Source organism: Eretmochelys imbricata, chromosome 20 (assembly GCF_965152235.1).
Source record: "Eretmochelys imbricata isolate rEreImb1 chromosome 20, rEreImb1.hap1, whole genome shotgun sequence".
NCBI lineage: Eukaryota > Metazoa > Chordata > Testudines > Cheloniidae > Eretmochelys > Eretmochelys imbricata.
Genome location: NC_135591.1, coordinates 13,649,061 through 13,659,257, shown reverse-complemented (window position 1 = coordinate 13,659,257; position 10,197 = coordinate 13,649,061).

The following is a 10,197-nucleotide window of genomic DNA, read 5'->3' as shown; positions in this document are numbered from 1 at the left end:
CCAGGGTTCCTAGCCTGTACAGGAAAGCCACGTCTCTGCGAGATCCTGGCTGGACACCTTGGAGCGAAGCTGCCTTGTCCTCCACCCAACCTTGCAGCCAGCAGGGTTGTGTGTGGGGGGGGGTCTGCTTCCTGGCCTGGCTGCCTCCTCCCCAGAACTGGGCTTGCATGGAGGGTTGTGAGGCTTGCAGCCAGAGGCCAGCTCACGCCAATGCCGCCGTGTCTCCGCGGGACACAGCTGGGATCTGTCCGGCTCACTGGTGGGTTGATGGCAATAGAATCGGTATTCAGTGTGTAGACTCTTGTCACTGGATTCATCTCACGTGTCATGTCTGTGCTCCGCGTGGGGATGTGGTATCGGAGCGGCTGTACTTGGAGCCTTTGTGACTGAGCCACGGTACAGGAGAGGGCCATTAACATTAACTATCCCGCCCCAAGCCAGGGGAGACCCAGCCAGGCCCTGTGTGGCCCTTACAGCTGGAAACGCACCACATCTGGATGGAGAATCCATCGGCAGAAGAGCTAAAGACTCCTGTTGTTGAGGTGAGTCATGCACCGTGGATTCCTCCCGTCAGCTGAGTTTGCCGCTCGGGGCACATGACAGGAGGGGGATCAAAACCCCAGCAAAGGAACTGAGCATCTCTACGCTGCTTGGACATGGCGGGGGGAGGGAGGGGCCAGGTGTTTCTAGGCACAAGCAAGAGATCCCCGGCTGCTTGGCCTGGGTTAGCTCTAACGGTTGAATAGGGCTTGCTGGTTAAAGAAGCCCCTGTTACCTGGGAGGCGACCCAGCCCGGAGAGCCCAAGGTGACTGTCTGTGACTCTGGGCTAAGGCTGTTAAAGCACCTAAGGAGTTTTCACCCAGTGCAGTTGGCTGGTGAAAGCGATGTGGAGAAGTCACAGCTGACGTGGGGATGGACCCTGGTGTTTAACAGTCAGCCCTGGGGTTGGTACTCACGTCCCAGTGTCACCGTCACCATAGGGAGCGTTATCAGGATGGTGACACATCGAGGTCAGGGGAGGGGCAGCTGGGGCAGCTGCTCTAAGGCCCCATCTGCCCCCATGGCAGCCTGCAGCCAAGTCTGTATGCAGTGTCACAGCTCGTGACCGTGGCGGATGACAGCACTTGGCCCCTGGCAGAGACAAATCCCAAGGGAATCCCAGCTCCCTCCAATGAGCACAGGACACCTGGGCTCTAGACCCAGCTCTGGGAGGGGCATGGGGCCTTACAGGTTAGAGCGGGGTCTGAGAGTCAGGGCTCCTAGGTTCTGTATTCAGCCCTTGGAGAGAGTAATGGCTCATTGTTAGATCAGTAGGACTGTGAATCAGGATTCCTGGGATTTAATCTCTGCCACTGATGCCCTGGATGCCTCTGGGCCAATCCCTTCCCTGCTCTGTGCCTCAGTTTCCCCTTAGTAGACTGGGGGGTGTTGCTATTTTCCTGGCCCACAGCAGGGGCAGGGGTTTTTGGAGACTCATGACTCAGCCTGTTACATGAACTCATTCTGGTGCTTCGAGACCCTTGGCCAAAACGTGCCCAAGCTGGGGGCAGAGGGTCATTTTTCTGAGGGCCCGTTGGCCCTGCCCAAACTCAGCTGAACAGTGAGTCTCTCTCACCTGGGAGGTACCCTGCCGCCCGGTTTTCCACTAGGGACCCCAGGCCTGGCTTGGCACTGGGGCAGGGATCAGGGCTACACCCTCCCTGAATGTTGTTCCCACCCACAGCAGCCTGGTGAGATGAGCTTGCTGGGTCTCACTCTTCTGGTTATTATTATTCCCATGTGTGTCACAACAGCCCTGGGCCCTGTTGCACCAGGCACTGCACAGATCCAGTGTGACAGTCCCTGCCCAAAGCACCCAGCCTGAAGAGACACAGGGCGGGAGGGGAAACTGAGGCACAGCACGGGGATGAGTTGCCCACAGTCACCCAGCAGGCCCTGGCAGAGCCAGGAATAGAGCTCAGTGTCCCGAGGGCCAGTTCAGTGCTCTACCCACTAGGACATACTACCTCCCTGCCACACAACCCCCCACGCCCCCAAGATGGCACTGACGGTGCCCTCATCAGCAGAGACCGAGGAGTGAATGAGCCATGGGGCCTGAGCAGCACACGCAGCGGGGAGGAGGGTCTGGGGGATGGGGGGGAGCCCACAATGACGGAGCCATCCCTGGGGGTGGCCCTCAGGCCCATCGGGCTCCTGGAACAGTAAGACAGCGGCACTGGTTTGTGAATGAAAAAGCGAAAGGCTCAGCTGTGTGTGCAGAGCCCGGTCACGGATATAGACTCATGTGCACACACACCCCCGTCTGCACACATCGACACACGCACACACCCAGGTGCACACGCATGCACCTTCCACACTGCAGACAGAATCTCCTTCTCTTTGTCCCTCCTCCTCTGCCTCCAGCCCCTGCCTTGGTGGTCTCTCCTACAAGGGACAGTGCCCCCTGATGGCCGACCACCCCTAGAGCTTGGCAGATCGCGCCCTACAATTGACAGGAGTGACAGATGCACCCGCTTTCTGGCCAGCGACGCGTCTGTGGCTGGATTCCCCCATCAGCCGCCCCCCTGCACACACCCCTCCAAAAGCCACGAGTCACCAAACACGCAAAGGCTCTGCCGTGACGCTTCCTGCTCCATGACTTGACGACGACACACACAATCCGAGGGCCGGGACCAGCGACTGACGGCCGGAGCCTGAGGCCACGTCCGCCCTGCAGGGCTATAGCAGCAGGGCTAAGCTGGCCAAACCCCCCAGGGTAGTCACAGCCTCCGCCACCAGCCGGGTGGGGTTTCCCCTCACGGTAGGAACACCTTTGACCTTGCTGCGTCTCTGCGGGCAAGCCTGGTTTGCCCCACACCCTGACCCACGTACCCTGTGGGCTGACGACCTTTTAAGTGTAGGCCAAGCCCGACAGTGCTTGAGTGGGTCAGCTGATCCAGAGGTGACTTGATCAGCGTCTAAGGCCCTTCTGGGGACGTCAGCCCCGTGTACTAACGGGCGCTTTAATTCAGCAGCTAATGGCAGAACCAGAGCCAGCGGCCGGCAGCCAGACACTCTCAGCTGGGAAATACAGCACATGGGGCTTCCAGGGAGGGGATTAATGAGGGGAACCAATGTCCGAGCGAAGCGGAGTCTCCATCCCTGGATGGCTCCCCGGGGCCCTTCCAGACAATGCTTTGGCCCAGGTAAGTTACGGGGCTCAGTACAAGGTAAGTGGGTGAAATCCTCAGGCCTGGGTTCTGCTGGGGGTCAGACTAGACGATCTTCTGGCCTATGACGGCATGAACAAGGCCTATTCTGGATGGACAGGCAGTGCTGAGATGGGAGGTGCTTGCACCAGTATTTTCACGAATCCTTGTGACTAGCAAATAACCCAGCCTCCGTGAGACACAGCCCACAGAGCAGGGGGCTGCAGCTGGGGAAGCGGTTGCCGATCAGTTATTAATTATTTGTGTGACAACAGCATCTACAGATCCCAGCTGAACTTGGGGCCAGCGTGCTGGGTGTGCGCAGACACAGAGGAAGAGACAGCCCCTGCCCCAAATAGCTCACCATCCAAATACATACAGGGTGGGATGGGAAACTGAGGCACAGAGCAGGGCCCGGTCACCCAACAGGTTGGTGGCAGGGCCAGAAACAGAACCCAGGTGTCCTGACGCTGGTCTCACCCACTCTTTTCTGGCTATTTGACCTGCTCTTCCCCAGGCCTTTCCCAAAAGGAAACTGGGTCCAATAGCTTTGCCGACAGGTTTGCGGCACCCGAGAGGACTCAGGAAGAATCAAGGCCCCGATCCCGGCGTGAGCTCTGGGCAAGAGGCCCCAGGCATTGGCCCCACCTGGATCCAGCAGCAGGATCCTGGGCGATTCTCATGGACAGGACAGTTCTGTGTGTTCGGAATTCTGCCAAGGCCAATTACCGTTGACTAACGAGCCCCGTTTAATTCCTAATAAATATACATATAAATAAAGCGATCGATGCACAAATTAGCTCCTATTTCATGAGCGGGGAGGGACTCCCCCTTGCAGGACGTGACTCCATCTCGTTCGTAGATTGGACAAGATGTTTTCCTTCTAACGGACAATAGGAGAGGAGGGGGTGGTGGACGGGCCTGAGAGTCAGGACTCCTGGGTTCTCTCTCTGGCTGTAGGAGAGGAGTAGCGTCCAGTGTGATAGAATGGTGGGGCGGGGGTTGGGAGTCAGGACTCCTGGGTTCCAACCCCCTCTTGGGAAAGCAAAGCCTGTGACAGAAGCGGGTCTTGCACCTTCCTTCAAAGCAGCTGGTACTAGGGTGACCAGATGTCCCGATTTTATAGGGACAGTCCCGATTTTTGGAGCTTTTTCTTACATAGACACCTATTAGCCCCCACCCCGTCCCGATTTTCCACACTTGCTGTCTGGTCACCCTAGCTGGTACCAGAGACTGGGGGAGTGGTGTGGACGGACCCCAGGGCTGATCAGTCACCAGGATGTCGGAATTGCTGGGCAGGGAGTGTGGGTGACCCGGCCTCTGGCTCTGTGAGGCTGCTTCGTGCATGCACATGGACTGTCCCCTGCACGCTCACACACAGACTGCTCCATGCACACTCCCCGCTCACACCAGGACTCTGTTCCTGTGGTGTATGTCCCTAGGACAGGCTCCTTTCAACCCCCTGGGAGCCCTCAAGTGGCAGTGGCCGAGGCGTCTTGTCTCTGATGCCAGCAGAGTGACCATGTAGGTGGAGCTGACCTGGTGTCTGTGGTGCAGGCCGTGAATATGGATATCGGGCTGGGGCAGGAGAGGGTGTCTTTGTGGGGCCGTGAGCGCACAAGGCCGGGTGACCGCCAATTGGAGCTCAGGTGACCCAGGGCCATGGCCACAGGGTATGAAACTGACTTGGTCTCACGGGAATGGGGAGAATCTCCAGAAGCCCCACTATCCTTCTGATAGGAAATACCCCAAATTCCCCCAGCCCCGCCTCAGATGGGTCTCAGCTCAGGGGCCACAGGGAGCTGCCAGCAGCTGGGACAAGGGACAAGCAATGGATCAAAGAGGGGGAAAGGGCTGTGATACTGAATCATCGATAATTAATGCATCATAGATCCTGATTAGTAAAGGGGTGTGGCCACGGGCAGAGCTGGGCAGTGCCTGATGGGGCTGGCCTGTCATCTCCATCCCAGCAGCTGCCTCCCTGGCCACAGTAAGGGATAGACGGGATCCGGAGCATCTCTCTGTAGCGTTCCCCGTGGACGGCAGACAGATGGCGGCCTTGGCTGCGCCCTGACGGGGTTTACAACGTGCCAGCAAGGGTCACGTCTCATAAACCCGCCCGGCGCTACAGATGTCTTCATAATATTTTATGATGCCGCTCGCTGTTTCCCATAATTCAACAGGGAGAGGAGGGGGGAGGGCCAGGGAGCGGTGGCCAGGGAGGTGTAAGGAGAGTGAGAGGACGGGAGAGAAGCGGGAGCTGATGGATGAAAGGGGGAGAGGTAGAGGAGAGGAGAAAGAGTTGGGAGAACTGTTGGATTCTTTGAGTCCACGGCTGGGATAGCAGGGTGCTGCAGGTTGGGATTGAGGGGCACTGGCAGAGCTGGGGAGGGGGGGAGCCCAGGCTGGGACAATGCAGTGATGTGGGGGCCCAATGCCAGTACAGCCCTTGCCCTCACTGTGCCATTGGGCTCCTACATGCACAGCTCTGCTGGTGCCCCTCAGTCCCATTTGGGTGACTCCCCGGCCTGGCTGCATCTCTTGGGGGGGCGGGGACACGGCCTTGGATCCGCAGCTTCCCCACGCTGGGGAGGAGCAGTGATCTGTTACCAACTGGTTCCTCTGCAGAGACAGGGCCTGGGAGGCTGTAAAAGCGCCCAGCCTCCAGCAGGGACAGGCGCCACCCAGTGGCCATTCTAGGGACAGCAATGCAAAAAACGCACAGCTATAAAAGGTCAGAGCAAATGGATTAATTATAGTAAAACCAGTAAATCTAATAACTCCAATACATGTAGATTATGACACGAGTAACAATTAAAACACCCTCTAAATATAAATTGCATTAAAATATCATATACAGAAATGTAGGCCTATATTCATGATTATTACTACATTATTTGATTATTAATATATTATTATTACTGCTAAATATGTAGACTACAATAGTACCTTAAATATGTAGAGTACAATAGCCACTTGGGCATTGTCCTGTATGAACACAGAGAGTCCTGTTCTAACAAGAAATATAAAATATCAATAATAAAAGACGTGCTAAGAAATGAATGAATGAATCCAATAATGTGTAAATATTAAGTAAATCTTATGTAAAATATGAAATATCACAAAATCAGAACATATTTGCCCTGGGTACATTGGGGTGTTATTGATTATTTTCATGTGGTTATTCTACTATGTAATGAAACACCTCTTGCAGTCTGAGCGTGCAGGATAAAGGCCTTTTGATGGCTTTTGGCAGAGAAAGGGAACAGATGTGCGGGTTTTAGTTCAATGAAACTGTTTCAAAGTTCATTCAATTGTCAGTAAAACAACAACACACCAAGGTGACTGTTCCCTGGCACCTCCCCTCAGAGACCCTGCAGCACTTTGGCCCCCCTTTTTTCTTCCACAGCCTCTGAAGTAGTTTGAGATGCATTCAGAAGATGGGGAAACTGAGGCACAGAGAGAGGAGGGGACCTGTCCACAGTCACACAGCACAAGTCCATGGCAGAGCTCAGGATAGAGCACACCTGTCCCGACTCCCAGCCCGCCCTGCTCTGAGCCGCTAGATTAGTTGTTTTCAGCGTGGGGCCCGCAGACCCCTGGGGTCCACCGAGGGTGTCTGAGATTTCCAAAGGGGTCCTACCCCTCCATTCAAAATATTTTTTAGGGGCTCACAAATGAAAAGAGGTTGAAAATCACTGCACTAGACTCGCCTCCCCTCCCAGGGCTGGGGATAGAACCCAGGCGCTCAAGCCTGCACCAGCATTTGAACAAGGGCCTTGTAGGCCCCTCGGGGGGCAACGAACCCCACTGGCCACTGCCCTTTGCCAGCCCGCTCCGTTCCAACTCACGCCCAGGGCAGCACGGATGATGCCTGCTCCCTTCCCAAGCACAAGGCCCAGCTCGGGCACCAGGTGTCGCTGGAGGACAGGGTTAGGGAGCCACCTGGCCTGCGGGCTGCACGGGGCTCTGGGATGACTCCTGTGTGCAGGAAAGTAGGGGGGAGGGTGGGGGTGGGATAATGGAGCCTCTACAGGAGCCCAACAAGGGGGGGCTGGAGCCGGAGGGGCGAGGTGAGCTGAGGACCAAGTCCTGGCGAGCACACAGCTAATGAATGGATGGCAGGGGCAAGAAGAGAACGCAGGGGTCCTGGCTCCTAGCCCCGCATCCCTTGAGCCCCACACCAAGCTGGGGATAGAACCCAGGAATCCTGACTCCTAGCCCCACCTCCCTTGACCCCACTCCACTCCCCGAGCTGGGGATAGACTCAGGAGTCCTGGCTCGCAGCCCCTGCAGTTAATGGTGTCCCAGCATCTGTCTGTGTAAACTGCTCTGTGAAGGAAGCTCTGTCCCACCCCAATTTGCTTCAAACCCCACAGCCAATCACCCCCCCTCCACCCGCTTCCCTGAAGTCTCTCCCCTTCTCCACTCCAGTTCCCACCCCATGGCCTGCTGCCCCCTCCAATGCCCTGGCTCCACTTCCCAGTCTCCCCCCGTCCTCCAAACAGCCCCACAAAGAAACCACAGAGCTGAACTCCGACAGCCTTCCATGTTCTGCCAGCCACCCTCACGGCCCCATCGTCCCCCTGGCACCAGCCACAGCACTGCCGGCCCCACAGCAAGGCAGGGGAGCAGCACGCAGACCTGTCTGAGCCCACAGGCAAGTCCTCGCCAAAGCCACTGCAGCCAGGGCCCACATGCCCACAGACACGCTCAGGTGTGCAGGCTGGTGCTCCAGGTTGGACTCCCAGATTCTCTCCCCAGCTCTGAGGGAGGAATGAGGTCAGGACTCCTGGGTCCCTCTGCAGACTAAGCAAGTCATTCAGTGTCCGTGCTTGGGCAGGGGCCTGAGGGACAGAGGTGCTGGGACCTGCAACCCATGGGGTTTGGGTGCTGGGAGCAATCAGGCCACACACCCCCAAACTGGGCAGCCCCAGCAGAGGCCACTTGTGAAAGCTGCAGCTTGTCCCCTGTGTGGCTCCATTCACTCCCCTGCAGCAGAGCCAACATGAACTTGCCTTTGCAAAGCCCTGAGTGCCGCCAGCACAGCATGCTCCTAGCTCCGCCATTGACCCGCTGGGCACAGCAGGAAGAAAAGAACCCAGGAATCCTGGCTCCCAGCCCCCGCTGCTCTAACCACTAGAGTCCACTCCATGCTCTACACTAGGACTGGAACCCAGGAGTCTGGCCAGCCAGATGCCCCGAGGCAGGAAGTGTTGCATCAGATTTAGCACCCGTGGGACTGAGCCTGCGTTGGGGGGAGGGGGGGCGTGTCACATGGCTGCAGCCCCCTCTAGGGAACATGCCACCCCGAAGAATTGAAGCTTGCAGTGTAATCACCCTTTCAGGTTGCCCAGGGAACCACCCATCTGCAACCCCATGGGACTGACTGCCTGAGTCTACACTGCAAACTGGCATTGGCCAATAACTCCACCTCCGCAAGAGGCAGCGGGAGAAGCCCTACACAGGGAGTTAGTTGGTGTAACTGCTTCGCTTGGGGGAGTGGATTTTTCACAACCCTAAGCGATCTAGTTACATCAAACTGTGTAGCACAGACCTGGCTGCTGCATTGACACTGGAATTTAGTGACACCACTGACATTTTGAAGCATTAACTCCCACTGCTGACCATCTAGCAGTCACACCAGCCGGCTGTGCCGGGATTGTGGGGCCAGCATGGGCACAGGAGGGTGACTTGTCCATAGGCCCCTCTTGTGGGAGGAGCCTAAGGGAGAGGTGAAAGGAATCTCCATGGGAAGCCCCCAACGCAGGAGAGAGATCAGGTCAGAATGGGACACGGCAAAGGAAAGGGACAGTCCTGCCCAAGGGCAGGGCTGAGGCACATGAGGGGGGGCCAGGTGTGTGGGAGATCACCCCATAACTGCCTGCCCCTTATATCCCCACAGGACATTAGTCTGCGGGGCTGAGAAACAGCAGCTTCCACCAGCCTTGACTTCACCGCAGGTGTAAGCGGGGGAATAGTCACGCTCTTGGGGGGAACTTTCCTGGCTTCTGCACTACCCCGGTGAAGTGGGCTAGCGAAAGGATCTGAGTCCTCACTCCCACACTACCTTCACCCAGTGGCCTTCCTGCCCTTGAGGACTCCCCTTCCACTCTCCTGTCTAGCAGAGTCCTCGTAACCCCAACAAGGCTGGGCGCAGGATTCCTGGGGGGCTCGACCCCCAACCCTGCTGTGGTCACCTAGGACAGCGGCTAGGGTGTCCCCACTCCGGGGTACTCCCTCTGCACCGGGCACTCCTCTGACCCACTGACCATTACATACAAGTTAAAGCAAATGCAGGTTATTTAATCAACAATTAATTTTAAAAAATAAGGAAAACTGGGAAAGGTTAAAGGAAACACATCAGCCCGCTCTGTGGCAGGGAACATCACAAACAGTGTCTCTGGAATGTCCGGGCAGTTCACAGTCTGGTCCTTGTAAGTCCCAGGCCTCCTGCTCAGGCCCTGGCTGTGCTGCAGGGATGCTGTGGGTTGGACACTTGCTCTGCTGGTGGCCACACGCTCTCAGGCTCTAAGTGGTAGGACCCTTCTCCCCAGTGTCGCCCCCGCCCTGTCGGAGTTACGATCCAAGCCTGGCCTGCAGAGCCTCTTGGCTGAGGCGTCTCCCCGTGCTGGGCCCACTGCCCAGGGTCCCCCTCGGTCTCCCCAGCTGCTCACCGCACCCGGCTCCGGACTGCTCCAGCCCCAGCTCCACCACTCGGTCTCAGCACTGCTGCTGCTCTGCCTCCAGCTCCCTGGGCTGCTTCTCTGGCCCCTCTGGCTCTGGTTGCTGCAGCTCTGCTCCCAGGACAGGTCTGCTCTGCAGGCTGCTTCTGCGACTCTGCTCCCAGCACTGACCTGCTTCCCGGGCTGCTTTTCGGGCCCCTCTGGCTCTGGTTGCTGCAGCTCTGCTCCCAGGGCATGTCTGCTCTCTCTGGGCTGCGCCTCTGGCTTTGGGGCTGCAGCTCTGCTCCCAGGACAGGGTCTGTTCTCTCTGGGCTGCTTTTCT